Raw genomic sequence first — 16,456 nt, 5'->3', positions numbered from 1 at the left:
TAGGTGGCGTTTCATCAATTCAGACAGTGTTGAACCCATGGTGAATGTGACTTTGTATGATAACTGAGAAGAAAGCGGGAACATCAAGTTTCTAAAGTACCTTCTGATAGCCTTTTCATTCCAGGCTTGAAAGTTTGTACAGCTCTCTTGGCTAAACCATTCAGTGAGGGATGGTAAGGGACTGTTTTAATATGTCTGATTCCATTCAGATTCATGGATTTCTGAAACTCTGTGCTGGTAAAGGCTGTACTGTTATCAGATTCCAGGTAGGCCATGTATGCTAACACAATGACTCAACTTCTTGTTAGTTGTACTCGATGTTGGCGATTTGACATTTTATACATCCATCCATTCAGAATGTGCATCTATGATCAACAAAAACATGGTACCTAAGAATGGTCCTACATAATCGATATGTAGTCTAACCCAGGGTCAACCAGGCCACTCCCACGGATGCAGGGGAGCTGAAAGAGGCAAATTCTGTTGTTGCTGACAATGGAGACAGTGCTTGACAATGCTTTCAATGTCACTGCCAATGCCTGGCCACCAGACATAGCTTCATGCAAACATTTTCATCTCTAATATGCCTGGATGTGCAGTGCGAAGCTCTGTCAAGAGTGGTTCTCTACCTTGTGATGGGACGACAACTCTTGGTCCCCACAACAAAATTTCATCTTGACAGCTCAGCTCTGAGTTTCTGACATGGGATGGTCTCAAAACTTCAGATACAGGCAAATTTGACCATCCTTGAAAAACAAGGTCTCTGACTTTTGACAATATTGGATCTCTGTTCATCCTATTTCTAATTTGCTTTGCACACACATGCAAACAACACAAGAAACTCAGTAATAACACAACTTCTTGTGGAACTGGAGTATGTACAATGCTACCTGGTAATGGCGATGACTGAGTGCGCCTGCAATTGCAATGTGTAAGCAAGGACGGTACATAAAAGTATACTCATACACAAATAATATCAGAGCCCAATGCTGTATTCTTGCTGATGCTATTGGTGGAATGGCCTTATCCTCACTGAATAAACCCATTAATGGTTTATGGTCCAACACAATGGTGAAATGTTGTCCATGTAGGTACTGGTGGAATTCCTTCACTCTGAATACCATCAATTAGCCTTCCTTTTCTAGTTAGGAATAACCCTTCTCGGCTGTGGAGAGGGTTCTTGAACATAGCCAATGGGTCTTTCTGATCCATTTTTCATTCTATGTGATAACACAGCTCCTACATCACAAGGTGAGACAACATCACGTGTTAATACCAACTCTTTCAATGGGTCATAGTATACCAATAAACACGACAAAGGCAACAGTTTCTTTACTTTCACAAAGGCTTCTTCTTGTTGTGAATTCCACGACCAACAGTGATTTCTTTTTAACAACAAGTGTAATGGTGCAAACGCAGATGATATGTTAGGCAAGAAGCGGCTATAGTAGTTGATCATACTCAGGAAGGACTTGAGTTCGGTTACATTGGATGGTAATGGTGCATCTTTTATTGCCCGAGCTTTCTCTTCTTTCAGATGCAAATCCATGGCATCCACCCTGCGACCCAGGGAAGTAACTTCTGGTGCTTGAAATGTGCATTTTTTCTTCTTTAACCCATATGCCAGCTTCCATGAAGCTTCTTAGCACCTCCTCCAGGTTGACCAAGTGTTCAGTCTCGGTTGACCCTGTGACCAGAACATCATCTAGGTATACTACCACTCGGGGAAGCCCTTGCAAAAGACATTCCATCACTCTCTGGAAGATAGCGCATGCAGACGATACTCCAAAGGGTAGGCGAGTGTATTGATAAAGACCCTTGTGTGTGTTAAAAGTCACATATTCTCTCGATGTGCTATCCAGCTCTAATTGTTGGTAGGTGTGGCTGATATCCAATTTTATGTATGACTTGCCTCCAGCCAGATTTGTATATAAGTCTTTGGAATGGGGTACTTGTCTAATTTTGCTGCCTTATTTACGGTCAATTTACAGTCCCCACAAATGGCTATAGTTTGGTCAGGCTTAACCACTGGAACTATGGATGCTGTCCATTCCAATAAATGGGCAGGTTGGATGATGCCCAACTTTTCTAAAGGCACAATTCTGCATCCACCTTCTCCTTCAACGCATAAGGCACAGGTCTAGCCTTAAAAAAATGTGATGTCACCTGAGGATCCACATTTATCCTGGCCTGCATGCCTTATAAGTTCCATAATTCATCCCAAAATACCACGTCATATTTCCTTAGCAGTTCCGGAATTCCTCCTGTTTTCAGGTGAAATATCTCTGACCAGTCGAGGTTGACCTTCTGTAATCAGCCTCAGCCTAAAAGACTGGCTCAGTCTCCTTTCACTATTGTCACAGGTAGCTGGGATGCCTGTTGCCTATAAGACACTGACATTGTAGCAATGCCCTTTACCTGATGTCATGAAGAGGTATTAATGTTTGTAGTGTTATTGAAAATTATTTTTTTAAATAGAATTGCGGTGGGGTGTGTATCTGTGTGTGTCTGAATTGAATCAAAGCCAGCTAGTTTGGATGCTTTGATGTATAGTCGTTTTGAGATGTGAATTAGATAACCATAAGGAAGTTAAACGGTAAAGTGTAAATGTGCATTTGTTGAACAAAGCATTCAAGAGTAGAAGTAAAGCTTTGCACCTAGCTGGTAGATGCCAAGCAATGTGTTTCTATTACTAATAAAATTGGTGGAATGGAAGGGTTTATTATTAGGAGAGGTAAAATTTAAAAGAAAACTAGTAATACAATGGAAAATTTACATTCAAAGGAAAAGCTAGGTATAAACAAAAAGGAGTTTGTGTGTGTAAGTCAGATGCATTTAAGATCTAACTGGCCTGCAAGCCCTACAACCATGTTTGCAAAGGAACCACGTTGAAAGGAACCTCATTTTGAATTTATAAGGTCAAATGTGCTTTGCCTGGTTTCTGTTTAAAGTCTATGGGCAGAATTTTCCGTCTGGCCAATTAAGGCCCGCCCGGTGTGTTTCGCGGCTCCCAGGGACAGTGGGAGTGGGCGGGTGGCGGCGAATCAGCAATGTCCGCTAGGTCCAATGGCGACCGGCGGCCTGTTTAAAGGGCAAGCTGCAGTTTCTCCAAGGCTGCTGTACATGGCCAGAGGTCAGGGCCAAGGCACATCGAGGCCAGCCATGCAGGAGGGTAGGGCGGGTGCTCATTGTGGACCCAGTGCCGCAAGCGCTTCAACGACCTGCTGCGCACGGGAAGGGTGAGTAGCATGTTGGCATCGTTCACTTCACCCATCAAGTAAGCTTCTCCCCCGCTGGCGCCCCACCCATGTCTGAGTGGCCTGAGTGCAATGAGTCATTAACGGCGTGTGTCCTTAGCTGGGCGGCCCAGCAGATATTCCCTATGCATTGGTCAGCCTGAGAGGGTGGTGATGAGATGGGTTCTGCACCTGCAGCATGTGGTGGACGGAGACCCACATGGCTGTGTTGGGGGCAACCCGGAGGATCTGTACCCAGGCGCAGTGCTCGATCTCCAAGACATGTTGAAGTCAGGGGGCAACATTTTCCCCCCATCGAGGGGGTTATGTGGGAGCCGGTGTGAGCAGGCGGGTTCCCGATCAGTGTCCCCGGTTGGAGGTGCACTGCCATTTTATGTGGGCGGGCCAATTAAGGCCCGCCTAGTGTGATGTCCGCCAGGAAGCGCTATGTGCTCCCTGTGCGGGTGGGGGTGATTCCCTCAGCCGGGAGTGAGCTCTTTCGCGCATGCGCACAAAAGAGTGCAGATCTCCCTGAGGCAAAGTGCTGCCTCAGGGAGATTGGCTCAGGTTTGAAACATTCAATAAAAATGGGGAAAAAAATTACTGACATGTCCCCTCATGTGCCACTGTCACATAAGATGGGACATGTCAATTTCTTTTACTTAGAGATTTTAGAAAAATTTTAATAACCTCATGAAGCCTCATCCTGCCCATGGATGAGGTTTCATGTTTTTTCAGAAGCCCGCTTGGGCTTGCGGCCTGCCCGCCAACCTTAAGGTTGGACAGGCAGGTCCATTAATCATGTTAATTACTTTTTTAATGGCCTTAATAGGCCTTTGATGGTTCAGCGGGCGCGCAGCGCTGAAAACCTAAATGACGCGGGGTGACGTCGGGATGCATGCCCCCTGCTTGCTGACCGGAAAATACAGCCCAGGGTGATGACATGGTGGGAGGGGATCTTCACAGTGGCGTGTCACAGGTCGATCTGCTGCCCTCTGCGCTCCACGTCATTGTGCCTCTTTGCTACGGCAGGTTAAACTGTGTGCCCCCAAGTGTGATGAAGGCAGCATGTGGCCAAGCTGTGGGGGGAGAAGGACACACCTGGCATCTTTGTGTGAGTGTTCGGCAGCAGCGGGGTAAGGGTGCATTGGACCCCTGCAATGGCCAACTGGGCTTGGGTAGGCCGGCCGTGAGGAGATTCATGGTACAAGTATCACTTATCAATGCTCTTTTCTCATTTTCAGGAGAAGAATTCTCACAACACCGCCAAGTGGGTGAGGACTGGTGGTGGGCCTGGCCAGATTTTGCTGCTTAGCTGCTTCGAGCAGGAGGCCCTCGACCTGGAGAAGTGCCATGCGCCCTGGTCCATTGAAGTCGGAGAGGCTGGGGTTCCATAGGCAGGTATGTATGGCCAGCACTCACGTCACCAGTAGTCTCCCAACAGCCATGGCAGTGCTGATTGCTGAGTGAGTGACGTTACCAACATGGCTTGCCCATTGTGTGTGGAATGATGAGCGCATGATGATCCCAGGGACATGCATGTACATTAACATTTTCCGAAAGCTAACTGATCGAATTTCCTTACTGTTCCTTTCAGCATCAGCGGCGCAGGGCTGGGAACCGGAGCAGCAGGGTCCCCTCTGACACCTGAAGGCCATGAAGTTCCAACATCACAAGCGTCACACCATCTCTGCCGGGCAGCCACCAGTGCAGATATTTGCACCCTGGTGGGCATCAGATCTTCAGCTACTGTCCCGGGGCACAGTGGTGTGGGCACTTCACAGTTGCTGGAGGAGCTGGCGGAGACAGAGCGTGCCCATGGTGCCAGCAGTCGGAGGACTGCAGGGGCCCAGGCACATGCTTGGTCCATGGCTGATGATGAGCCTCTGGAGTCATTTGCGATGCAGCCAACTCACGAGATACGGCCGAGCGTGTGGAACCATCTGGTGGAGATACATGAGGAGCTGCTTGGCTTGGTATCAGTGGTGGAGGAGTCTACATGGACCGTAGCCAATGCATTAAGCCTCATGGATGAGCACTAAGCTTTCTCCATGGAGAGAGCGGCGACTCTTATGGAGAGGCAGCTCCAGGGACTGGATCAGGGGTTCTGCAATCCCTCACAGTGGCATTGACCTCAGGTGGTCAGTGCCCGTGTGGGCGGTTGTTTGGGCACCAGGTATCTCACCTCTGTGCCCATCCACCTACGGTGAGCAGGGAGGGCCGAACAGACCTCACATCGGCGAAGCAGCTGCCTGTCATCTCTGCTGGCGCCTCTCAGGGTGCTCCGGATGAGGCCAGTAGCTCCTCCGCCCCTCTGCCAGTGACCGCAGCACCCAATGAGGCTACGATGACTGGGGAGATGCCAGCTGTGGATCTGGCAGCTCCCTCCCAGGTGGGGCCAATACAGGCTCCATGGGCCAGAGGACATCAGCCAAGGTCATCGAGGCCAACAGGACAGCAGAGTCAGCAGGCTGGCTCAGATGCCACTCCCAGCGAGGGGACACCACACAGACGTAGCACCTGCAAATGTAAAATTAAGGCACCTTAGGCACACCCCGGGTTCATCACTGGTGGTTTTTTGTTGGCCCCACTATGAGTTCCTCCTGATTGTGTTTGCAGTGCGACACCATTTTATTTGTGTTACGTTAAGAGATTTTTGTGAAATATTCAGATTGTCTAACATGGCTGGGGGTGCCTCTTTTCTTGGGCAGGTGGATCGATTCCTGAGATTTGAGGAGTGATTTGTGTGTCATTGAAATTTATTTACTGGGCCCATCGTCAATGCTCCTGGCCTGACAGATTTGGCACTAATGTCTCTGGTATGGAGGCTGCAGCCCAGGCTTGTGTTGAAGGTCCATATGTGCTGTGCTAGCTGAAGGCTCCTTAGGTTAGAGCGTCCTGGGTGTCCCTGCCTCCCTGCAGTATGCCCGGGTCAGTGTGTTCCCCCTCAGCATTTCCCTGTGCGTTCTCATCTTCGGACTCACCGCTGGACTTATCGTGTTCAGCCGCAGCCACTGCGTCTATATCTTCTTCATCCACAGCGTCCCCCCTTTCCAGCGCAAGATTGTGGAGAGCGCAGCATGCAACCACTATCAGCGACACTTGATCTGGGGGGTACTGGAGTGCACCCCCTGAGCGGTCCAGGCATCGGAAGCGCATTTTGAGAAGACCGATGGTTCTCTCCACCATAACCCTTGTGGAGGCGTGGCTTCTATTGTAGCGCTGCTCAGCTTCTGTTCTTGGATGATGAAGAGGCATCATGAGCCACATTCTGAAGGGATAGCCCTTGTCACCCATCCATCCAGCTGAGCCGGAGCACTGAAGAGCCCCGGCACCTGGGAGTGTCTGAGGATGTACGCATCGTGGGAGATGCCTGGGTACCTTGCACAGACTTGCAGAATCAGCATCCTGTGATCACGCACTATCTGCACGTTCATGGAGTGGTATCCCTTTCTGTTGATGAAGGCACCGGGCTCACCTTGATGGCCACATGTGTGCAGTCTATAGCACCCTGGACGCGGGGGAAGCCAGTAATGGCCGCGAAGCCTCTGACTCGCTCTGTCTGACTTGCCTCATCCCAGGGTATGAAGGTCAACGCACGCCTGAACAGAGCGTTTTTGACCTGCTTAACACAAGTCTGGACAGCTGATTGGGAGACACCGCAACGATCACCCACCGACCCCCGGAAAGAGCCGGAGGCGTAGAAGCTGAGGGCAGCTGTGACCTTCAGAGCCACTGGCATGGGGTGTCCACCCACACAGTTAGCGGAGATCTCAGGCCCAATCATCTGACAGATATAATTGACTGTCTCCCTTGACAGACGGAGCCTCCTTCGGCACTGCACTTCGGACATATTGAGGTGGCTGCTTTGCCGCCTGTATACACTGGCAGCAGGATAGTGGCATCTTCTGCGGCCCCTTCCGCCTTGGACTACCTCTTGGACCTGCACCCCTTGTGCCTGTTTCTGTCCTCCCAAAGGTGGCTCCCCTGGAGGCTGAATGTGCACTCCTGGCCTCCTCCCCCTTCTAGCCCTCCCTCCCTCCTCAGATGAGGTGCCTCCAGTGGAGAGTACAGCTCCCATTATCAGGTTCAGGAAGGCTTCCTGAAATCTACAGGCCTCAAAACAAATCCTCATTGCAAGGTGCTGACCTGAAGGTCATGAGTCCAGTCCAAGCAGTTGGTATGCGTTTTGAGGTTTTCCAGCTCACACAGGCAAGTTTCAGTAACTTCTGTGCAATAACTTTTTAAATCTGTAGAATCATGACCCACTTAGCCCTCTTCTCCCGCTTGTGGATGAGGTTCATACAAATTTCTAATACCCGCCTGCCCGTTGCGCCTGTGCGATGAGCCGAAGATCGCATGGGCACCGCAAAATCCCTGTCAATTGGAGCCTCAAGGGCCTTAAGTGGCCCTTTAATTAATGGCGGGTGCGCAATGGAGATCGTTGCGTGCCCACCCACCGAAATATCGCGATGGCGCGCGGTGACGTCGGGATGTATGCCCAACGTCACCACACGTCATTTTACATGTCGGCGTGCAGTTCCTGCCCCCGCAGGTCAAACAGAAAATTCTGCCCTGTGGGTTAGTGTTGCCTTGGTGAAGATTTACCTGGGAGTGATTAATTTGGGGATTTGTTTAAAAGTATTATGGTAGTAATTATAGACATGTGTTTCTGTTTAATTTGTTGTCACATTAATAAATGTTTAATTTAGTTTTTTATAAAAACCCTTTTGAGGCTCAGTGGTCTTATTCCTGAATTTAGAACAGCATCTTAAACATATCAATTGAAAATATAGGTTATAACAGTTTCTCAAGTTTCCCTCTGGGATTTAACAACTCAGCCTGTACCAACTGCTGTGTCATTACACAATAGATTCTCCAGTGTATGCCTTTAATTTAGTGGTTATCCGCTCCAGGTTTATTGGCTGTCTACCTTCATTAAGGTATTTAAAAGTGTGCTCTCCCACCATCGTAGTTGAGGCACACGTATCCAACTGCATTATTAGTGGCTTCTCATTAACTTGGATTGTGACAGTGTTAGGTTTGGTTTTTACAGCGATTACGTTATACAGGGAATAAATGATTGTGTTGGCAGCTTTTAATTCAACCATGTTGGGTTTGCTGCTTTACGGGCAGTTTCGACATTGCCCTGCGTTGCCTTACTACGTGACCTATCTTATGGCAGTAAAGACATTCTGCCTCCTTGAATTTACAGGTGTCCGGTTCGTGGTCACCTCCAGATCTATAACAACTTAATCATGGAGTCGCTGCTGAAGTGTTTCTACTGGGCCTTTTCATGTTTCAATCAGTGCATCTCGCTTTGGTGCAGTGGGTCTGGTTTTTGCGCTATGCTCGGCAGTGGGTTTCCACCCCACATGAAGATCGGCGCCAAGTTGCATGTGTTGCAAAGCCTGCGAGTCTCTTGCAGCACTGTCCATGGCAGTGTAGATTTCTAGGGTGCACTTAAAGTTGACGTCAGCCTCGGTGAGTAAATGGCACTGTATGGCGTCATCCTTAACTCCACAAACTAATCAGTCCCACAGCGTATCATTTAATGTGTCCCCGAAGGCACAGTGCTCTACATAGGTTGTGATGGACTCTCCCGGGGCTCTAACTCTGGAAATAAATTTAAAATGCTGCCTTATTATGGATGGCTTCAGCTGGAAGTGCATTTTCACGAGGTCCACCAATTCATTATAGGACTTAGAATTCGGCGCACTCGGGGCCGTCAGGTTGTGAATGAGATTGTATGTCTTACTGCCACATACACTCAAAAGGGTGACTTTCTGCTTTGCTATGAAATAAAATCCAAAGCACTCTGCATACTGGCTCCAGTCACCCATAGTCGCATCATAAAGATTGATTCTGCCGAAGAGTGGCATGACTGGTGAGTAGTCTTTTCTTTTTCTTAAGATTCGGTGTACTCACGGTAACAAGGCCAGGTGCAGTGTCGGAGCTATTTTACCCTTGCTGCCAAATGGAATGACTCGATAGAACAGACAGGTTTCAACAAGAAAACCAATAAGCTTTATTACAGAGAGCTTTTCAGGTGCTGCATGCTCGGTCAGAACTCTTGTCAGGAAACCCTACCCCCATCCCCCCCACCCCGGATTGCCCGCGCTTAGGGCTCATTGGTTGGAGCCTCCCAGAACATCACATAACGCCTGAAAGACAGCAGGAGAGGCTATACCTTCAGCTGCTACAATGCTTTAATGAGATCACTTCTAATTCTTCTAAATTCTAGGTAATTTGGCCTAGTCTTCTCAAACTCTCTTCATAGGACAATTCCTGCTGCCCAGGAATCAGTCAAGTGAACCTTTGTTCTACCAACTCCAAATTGGTAGACAGTTCTTATGTAGAACACATTCTATTTATTTACAAAGGAACTCAGCAGCTATACTTGTGTGCTTAAAACAAAAACCCTATCTCTACATCATTGACTTATTCTAGACGACTGACTACTGACGACAGACTACAAAGGTAGCCCATGCTACTCTGTCATTGGATAATAAGATCATGCGATCTTCTATTATAACATTCTTTTTAAAGGTATATTACACGTCAGATTACCACATGTTCCCCCTTTACTCAGAAATATATTTTACAGTTACAATTACACTTTTTCTCAAAGTATCCAATTATTTACACAGATAAGTAATTTACAAATTCCGTCTTTCTGAGGGTTTCCTTATGCGTGTAGAACAACTCCACTCTACAACTTCAGATGTTTTGTCAGGAGCCTCCTTTTCTGGTGTTGTCTGAGCATTAGGTTCTTCGGTGGACACCTGAAAATTTGTTTCCTCGACTCTTGCAGGTACAGGCAACCCTTCAAACACATCTGTACTCAGTTGAGTTCTTTCAATAGGAGACGTTGGCGCAGTCGTGAACACTGGAGGAATCATTTCCTGATACTTTGTTTCTCTCCTCCTTATATGATCTATATGTCTCTGTATGATTCTGTCTTCTACTTTCACGTGGTAAGAAAGAGGTCCAGTGACTTCACCTGCTAACCACTTGGGTCCCTCACCAAAATTTTTCACATATACTACTTCTCCTACGGTAAACTTTCTGTCATCACTATGCCAATCATGTACAATTTTCTGACTTCCCTGACTCCTTTCCACCTTCCCCCCTAAATTTGGCATTATTAAGCTCAATCTCGTTCTGGGACAGTGTTTCATTAACAATTCCGTAGGTGTGACACCTGTTGCCATGTGAAGGGTGGTTCTATAATGGAAAAGAAAACGTGTTAGCTTGGTCACTATGGAGTCTCCAGTTAATTTCTTCATACTATTTTTAAATGTTTGAACTGCTCGCTCGGCCAGTCCATTCGAAGAAGAGTGGTATGGTGAAGTTCTTACATGAGTAAACCGTTGAAACTCAGCACTGGTAAATACCATGCCGTTGTCTGACACGACGACTTCTGGTAGTCTTTTGATGGCGAAAATTTGTCGTAGCTTGTCAATTGTAGCAGAAGATGTTGGTGACTTTACTTCATATATGTCCCTCCATTTTGAGTGAGCATCAACAATAAGGAGAAACATTTTTTCCATAGAAGTCCAAAATATTCAATATGCAATCGCACCCACGGCCTCGCTGACCACTTCCACGGGTCTAACAGAGTTGTTGGAGGTAACTTTTGCACTTGCTGACACTGCATACAACTTTTCACAAAGTTCTTTATTTCTCCATCCATTCCAGGCTGCCATAGATAAAGGCATGCTATGCTCTTTATTCAGGAAATACCTCGATGTGCACTATGTAATTCAGTTCACAAAAGCTTTTGTCTAGCTCCCCACAATAAGATACTATCCTGGCTGGTTATCTCAAATTTTCTATGAAAACACGGTTTCATTTCATCAGATTCCTGTTCTTATGACCAACCGTGAAGAACTTGTTCTCGTACTTTGGATAAGACTGGGTCTCAACTTGTCCAATCTCTGATCTGCCTAGCACGTACTGGTGATGAATCTAAGAAGTTCAACAATAAAATGAGTTCTTGAGGAACTGGAACATCCTCATCATTTTATTTCAAAGTCAAATGACTGAGTGCATCGGCATTCGCAATCTGATTTCCGGGTCTGTGGATGAAAGTATACAAATACGCTGCCAGAGTCAATGCCTACCTCTGTATTTTTGCCGAGGCTATGGGTGGTATAGCTTTCTCCTTGCTGAACAATCCCAGAAAAGGCTTATGGTCAGAAACGATAGTAAAATGGCGACCATGTACATACTGATGAAATTTCTTGACACCAAAGATGATTGACGAGCCTTCATTTTCTATCTGTGAGTATCCCTTTCCCACTGTATTGAGTGTTCTTGGTACATGTCCAATAGGTCGTTCTGAGTCATCGTCCATTTGATGGGACAGCACTGCTCCCACTCCATAAGGAGATACATCATATGTCAGAATGAACTCTTTTCTTTAGTCAAAATGTACTAATAGGGTGGATGGATGCAACAGCTGTTTCACTTTTGTGGAAGTTTCTTTCTGTAGTGTTTGCCAAGACCAAGTTGGTCTTTCTTGAGTAGGTAATACAGGGGTGCCAGTTCTGTTGACAAATTAAGCAAAAAGCGTCCATAGTGACTGATCATCCCCAAAATGATTTGAGCTTGGAGGTGTTTCTTGGTGCTGGTGCCTCTCAAATGGCTCTCGCTTTTTCTTCAACTGGGTGGAGGCCCTGTGAATCTACTCTGTGACCTAAATAGATTACCTCTTTTGCTTGGAAAGTGCACTTTTCATTTTTTAAGCGCACTCCCACCTGCGAGAAATGTTTCAAAAACTTCTTCCAAGTTTGTCAAATGCTCTTTTTCAGTGAGTCCTGACATTAGAACATCATCTAAACAAACTACAACATGAGGGAATCCCTGCAGTAAATTTTCCATTGTCCTCTTGAATATGGCGCATGCAGAGGATAACCCAAAAGGCAAATGGGTATAATGATACAACACTTTGCGTGTATTAATTTTGACAAACTCCTGGGAGGCCTTCTCTAACTCCAATTGTAGATAAGCATGGCTCATATCAAGCTTCGTGTAGGAGGCAGTTCCACCTGCCAACTTACCATACAAGTCTTCAATTTTTGGTATAGGGTGTCTGTCCAATTTAACCGCTTTATTGACAGTCAATTTGTAGTCTCCACAAATTTGAACACTTTGGTCAGGCTTAAGTCCGGAAACTATTAGTGCTGCCCATTCCGAGAACTGTCGTATTACTCCCAGTTTCTCTGATCTGTCCAAGTCGGCAGCTACCTTTTCCCACATTGCGTAAGGTATTGGTCTTGCCTTCATAATTCATGGGGTAGCGTTTGGATCAACATGAACTTTTGCTTATAGCTCTTGGATCATCACGAGTTCATCTTGGAAAATTGAGGCGTATTTTTGTTCTAGCTCAGGTAACCCAGTGGCTCTCAGTTGGAAGATCTCAGTCCAATCCAATTTAATTTCTTTCAGCCAGTTTTGCCCAAGGAGGCTTGGCCCCTCATCTGCTACCACCAACAAGGGTAATTTCACTGATTGACTTCCATACTGCACAGTAACCCTGCTTATACCTTTGATTTTGATGTCTTCTCCCTTGTAAGTTTTTAATTTGGCATCCGTTTCTTCCAAATTTAATTTATGTTCCCCCTGATTCAGGTATTTAAAATTATGCTCACCTATCACCATAACAGAAGCCCCTGTATCGACTTCCATTCTGATAAGCTCTGTTACCATTATTCCATGTTTTCGCTTTTTATTTGTCTGTAAGCTGTGGCTGCTCCCTGCTTCTCATCAGAGCTGTAGATTTTCGCACCCTTTTTGGTTGTAGCTCCCCTTCCCTTCCAACATGGAGGATGGTGCGATTTTTCACTCCCTGTATGGCTTTCAAGTCCCTCACTGTGCTTTCCATAGCCAGTGCTATTTCCTGCGTCTTCTGAAAATCCAAATTTGTTTCAGACAGTAATCAGTTCTGAATCGAATCTTCATTTATACTGCACACCAAACAATCTCTAGGCATTTCATTAATAGAAGTACCAAACTTGCAATATCCTGTTAACTGTTTCAGACTTTCCACATAACAAGCAACTGTCTCCCTGGGGCTCCATTTCTTGAATTAAGTTTGAACCATTGCATTCATTAATGAGGGCTTGGGCTGGTAATGATTCTTCACAAGGTTCACTAAATCATTAAAAACTTTTCGAATCCAGGGCACTGGGTACCATTAAACTTTGGATCAATCCATAACTCTTACTCCCACACGTGGATAAGAGGATTGCTTGCCTCTTCTCCTCCCCTGCAATATCATTAACTTGGAAAAAGAACGCGAAGCATTCAACATAATGAGACCAATCGTCTACCATTGGGTCAAAAGGATCAACTCTTCCAAACTGCGGCTTGCTTTGAGGGGACTGCTTCAACAATTAGGACAGAAATTCTACTTACAACTACCTTGCGAGGTACGGCCCGATTTCGGTTCACTTGATTTCCTTTTTTGCTTTTTTTGCCTTTTTTCTCATCCATCCTTGCATTTTCTTGCTTTTTTTACCTTGCCACCAGTTTGTTGGATTCTTGGTCACTAGTTTAGTTGGACTAATGGATCCAGGTTGCACACTTGTTTCAGGATGATCGAGTTGGTACCATATAGATAACAGATCAGTAGATAATTCTTATGTAGAACACACTGGGCGGGGTTTTCCACACCTGCCCTCCGCCACAATCTTCCGGTCCTGCCGCAAGTCAGTCGAATTTTGGCTGGGCAGGTCCCGCCCACAACAGGGCCAAAAAATCCCAGCCATTCTATTCATTTACAAAGGAACTCAGCAGCTACACTTGTGTACTTACAACTAAAAGCCTGTCTCTACAATACTGACTCTTACTTTAGACTGCTAACTATTGACTACTGACTACAGACTACAAAAGTAGCCTGCGCTACTCTGTCATTGAATAATAAGATCATGTGATCTCCTATTATGACATTCTTCTTAAAGGTATATTACACATCAGATTACCACTGAGCCTTGTTAAGTGCTGTGAAGGGAAGCTGACTGGGATTTTCCAGTCAGCTCCAATTTCCCAACACGATGAGGGACAGTTTAAGTGCCTGAAGGTGGGCACCCAGTAGCAGACAGGGGTGCCAGTGGTCCAGTCAGGCCTACAGGCCCTCTCTGCCTGCCTGTGTGTTGTGCAGCCAACAGCTGCCCTGTAGAGGGATTCACCTAACCCTCGAGCATAGTGTTGGCCTGGCTGCTTTCTCCGTTTTATAAATGATTGTTTTTTAAAAGAGGCCATTTTCATATTGAAGTGTCTTCTCAGTTACTTTACCCTTTAGTGCAGTCTGCTGCTCTCCTCAAGCTGGAAGGCCTCTGATTGGCCCTCCAGCTTCAAGAGTCTGCCTTCCAGCCTTAATTGGGTAGAGAACCTGTCTTCATGATAATTTAGAGGGTCAACTGGTTAAAATCCTGAAGAGCGACAGTTTCCCCCAGGGGGCAGGCTCAGGACCAGGAAATAGTTTCCTGCCTTAATAGTGGACACATGCAGCCACCATGTGTCCAGAGTGCCTCCTCTGTTGGCAGACTTAGAAGCTCGTGGCAATAGAACAAGTATAGGATCAGGAATAGTTCATCTGCAATTACTTAAAAGGTGATGTTGTTGCAAGATCCAGGCACAAGCTTCAGCAAGAACTCCAAGGCCATTTTCACAACTCCACCATCTTGATCAACGATTTAGTCCATCAGCAATTGCAACGTCAACAGAAAGAGGAGCATGTGCTAGTCATTTGTATGAAACATCTGAAAAATGACAGGTTTTTTCAGAAGGTCCACCAAGCCTGCCGCACACCATGATGTCTGGAGCATCACAACTGGGCATGGCCTCCCCTCCCAGTAAACTATCTAATTAGTAGTGCAAAAAAGAACAGGGGGAAAGAAAACAGGGTCAATAAGGGAAAAGAATCTGGATAATTCCTCTCCCACGCCATCAGGCGATCACAACCAGACCAGAAGATCACATGACTCAAGGGCATGTTAGCTGTTAATCTGCTTACCTTTCATAAAATGTAAACTGGACCCCAATTTTCACATTTAGATGGCCACCTGCCAGAAACAGGCCAGCCTGGGGCAATTTAAGTGCTTCCCCATTCCCTGGTTTTCAGGTAGGAACAGTCAGCCAGCCAACAACCAGCATTGTCTTTTCATCTTATGGAAGAAAGTGCTTATTTTTTGACACATTGGACATTTTGGACTCAGTATGAGCACAGTGAGAGATTATAATACTTACAGGGGAAATTTTCACAATGACAGTCTAGGTTTAATTCAAATACAGATGTGACCACCGAGATTATAGTAGTGTTTTAATCCACAGCACCTCTTCCTCCAACCATTGATTTAGCTTAATAAAGAAAGCAAATAGAAATACTTGCATTGAACAGTGCCTTAAAACATCACTGAGTCCCAAAAGCACTCTTCAGCCAATTAAGTTCTTTTTAAGTGTACTCATTGTTCTAACGTAAGAGTACAGCACAAGACAAATCATAGGAAGTTACAGTATGGGGCATCCCATCAGAGGCCTCTGATAAAACTTCAGAAGCAGAGTATTTTCATTCACAGCATGAAAAATTTAATGTTATTGCTTTAAGAACCCCTTAATAAATTGACTCACCCACCATGCAGTGTTACCAACAATTTGTATCCATTTTCTAAAAGCTGTTATTCATCTTACTGGTTTCCATTTTATATAATGAGTCCAAACGTTGCTGGATGTCATACAATCCTCACAGAATCCTGATTATCAATGACCACCTGCAAGGCATTTCCACAGCTGAGAATGATGTAGCTCATGGCTAATAAAACCTCAAGGCTAAGTGGATCAACCCAGATGAGAAGCTTGTGGATCGTTCACCAGCGGAGGCTCATATGTCTCAGACAGGAAGAACATCTGGCATCCCAACCATCCTAACTCAAAGAAATGGAGACCGCACCAGCAGGATTCCCACTCGAACTTAAATGAAACAAATCCCTGTTTTTAAGAGGAACCCCCAATGCATTTTCCTCACTGAAAACAAAAATTAATAAAATTATGTTGGACAAATTGTTCACGTGCATTTCAAGAAAAATATTTTATGTGTACAACAGATTTGTTTTGTGCGGTACACTTAAAACACTAACTGTTGTATTTCTGAATAGTTTTATCTTATTTGTGCCTTGTACCATCAAATTTTGAAGAAAAAAAGAATGCTTGATGTG

Source organism: Cetorhinus maximus, chromosome 2, assembly GCF_964194155.1.
Source record: "Cetorhinus maximus chromosome 2, sCetMax3.hap1.1, whole genome shotgun sequence".
NCBI lineage: Eukaryota > Metazoa > Chordata > Chondrichthyes > Lamniformes > Cetorhinidae > Cetorhinus > Cetorhinus maximus.
This window is presented reverse-complemented; position numbering follows the sequence as displayed.